The sequence below is a fragment of the Castanea sativa genome, chromosome 8, assembly GCF_040712315.1.
Source record: "Castanea sativa cultivar Marrone di Chiusa Pesio chromosome 8, ASM4071231v1".
Classification (NCBI taxonomy): Eukaryota; Viridiplantae; Streptophyta; class Magnoliopsida; order Fagales; family Fagaceae; genus Castanea; species Castanea sativa.
In genome coordinates, this window is record NC_134020.1 from 16,298,219 (window position 1) to 16,300,756 (window position 2,538).

Sequence of the window (2,538 nt, forward strand, 5' to 3'; positions counted from 1 at the left end):
TGTAGAAAAATAGCTTTTCAAATGGTTATCTGTAGGAAATCCTAAGGGATGCAAATTAAATCACAATTAGCAACTTGCCCCATTGTCACTAAGGGATGCAAATCTTGAGAAGATTGTTTTTTGTTGAAACATTGAAAACAGCTTACATTGATAATATGAGACAAATAATTCAATAACCTACAACAGAACATTAATTATTCAATAACTGAAAATATACTTGCATTTTGTTTATAGTAAAAATAAAAAAATAATAATAATAATAAAAAGAAGGAAAAGAAGAATAATTATGAAAATTTTCAATTTATAATTAACAACACTACGTTGGAAATGAACTCATTATCTCAAGTCTCAAGCAAAGAAAAAAAAAATGCAACTTCGAAACTCATATGGTCTATATAGATTTAATACTTCAGTTTAGCACATAACATATGCAACAATGATAATTGACAATTATCAGTGGTATACTTATGCTTCCCAAGCATTAGTGGTGTTGGGTTCTAAGACTTTAGGTTTAAATGTATTAGAACTTCAATTTGTAATGTTGGCAAACCATGATCAAAACATTTAGTCTTGTTTTAGACTTGCTCAAAGTATGTTTAAGTGTAAAGTTGGAAACGAGTGTACTACAGGATTTACTGTGTAAATTTGCCTGGCTTGATCGATCGAAGCTCGTGCAGATTGTTTTTCTGTAGAACTTTCCAACTCCGCCCAAGCCCAGTTTGACGTGTAGGATTCTAGGTTTTGTCTTAAGTATAAAAGGGAAAACCCTAGCCACGTTTTGAGGTTGCTCTTTATGCTGTGTGTGTGAATCTTTTGTGAGATCTAGAGGTGTTTGCCTTCACATACACTTAGGGTTATCAAGATCTAGATTGATGTCAAGAGCTTGGTGATCAATTCAATTGCAGATTCAAGACCTTAAAGATATACAAGTGGGAGTACTTGTGCTTGCTGGGAATCCAAGAAAGAAGTAGTCCGTGGACTCGGAGCTGTCACGTGGTTGTGGTAGTAAGTTTCCTACTAGAGATAGCAATAGGATGTTAGTGGTCTAAGTCACTTTTGTGTAAACTTCAATTCTTTCATAGTGGATTCGGTTTACCTTGAGGATAGCTAGGTTAAATCCTCCCTAGGTTTTTTAGCGATTTGGTTTTCCTAGGTTATTATATCATTGTGTTCTTTATTTTCTGCCTTTACAATGATATGATATATTTGTGTTAACCTAGATCTGCATAATTTACTTAAGTTAATCACTTGGCTAATTAACTAGGTTAATCTGGTTATGTTTAAGGGGTCTAAAAACGTACAAGTGTTATACTTTTTCTTTATTCTCATATCTACATCAGATTGGCTAAATCACAAACATGAATTCTACTTAATGCAAATGCGCTACAAAAAATATTAATGATAAATACGAAAAAAAAACTTTTGAGACACCGAACCATGATCGCAAAGTATTAGGACTGGACCATGATTTCTCTCTAGCACAACAAAATCATGAGTCACATAAGAGGAAATCAAGACTGAACATGGTGGCTCAGCATTTAAGAGAACCTGTATAAGAGATGTTAGAAAATTAATTTTTACTAAATTGGAATTGAAAATTACAGGAGAAACATTAGTATATACATAAAGTACAATATTGCAAATAGAACTCAATTTAGAAATTGCTTTTGGCTCAAGTGACAATTTGCCAAAAAGAATAACTTGCCTTGATTCACTCTATTAGCCATATCTTCAATTGAATAACATACTACATATCCTTGTCCTTCTCTATTAATCTTTTTATGTGACTAAGCATTTGTAGCAATTGCAATATCTCAAATTCAAAATATATATGATAAATCATTGTTAGATACTTCTGCAACCTAAAATCATGTTATCACCCAACTAACCTAACATTCTAAATCCATCATTAATAGAATTAATGATTGGTCAACCAACTGCAAAGGGGGAGGTTTCTCAACAAACAAACAAAAACCTGCAAAGAAGGAGAGATTATTATCAGAAGCAAATACATGTTGGCTCAATTTCTAAAATGGGATGCTCAATTTATTCATAATCTTCATCTCAATTGAACATAGATCATAATTTTCTCAAACACCTGAAAAATGTATTGATTTGTAAACACAAATTTACTAATGGAAATGTAATGATTCATTTATAATTATTTTCAGCCTCCTTGAAGCTTCCAATATACATAATACATCCTCTATGGAAAAATGCACTTACTATTATATTCTTATTAATCTGTCAATATGATTATCTTCTCAAAAATTTAAAATATACACCCAAAGAAGTCATACCTCGAAAATGCACTTTTCTGAACCTTAATTCCAAGTGACACAAATGCATCAACAATTATTTACGATTTAATCCAATAATTAGCATGCATTCATATATATATATATGAAAGCTATGAATCAGTGCTTTACTGAAATAGCAAACTATCAATATCATGTCCAATACTGTTTATTTGTAAGAAAGACAAACAATTTAATAACAAAATAAATAAACAGTAAAATTGGTATATGGGATGGGAGG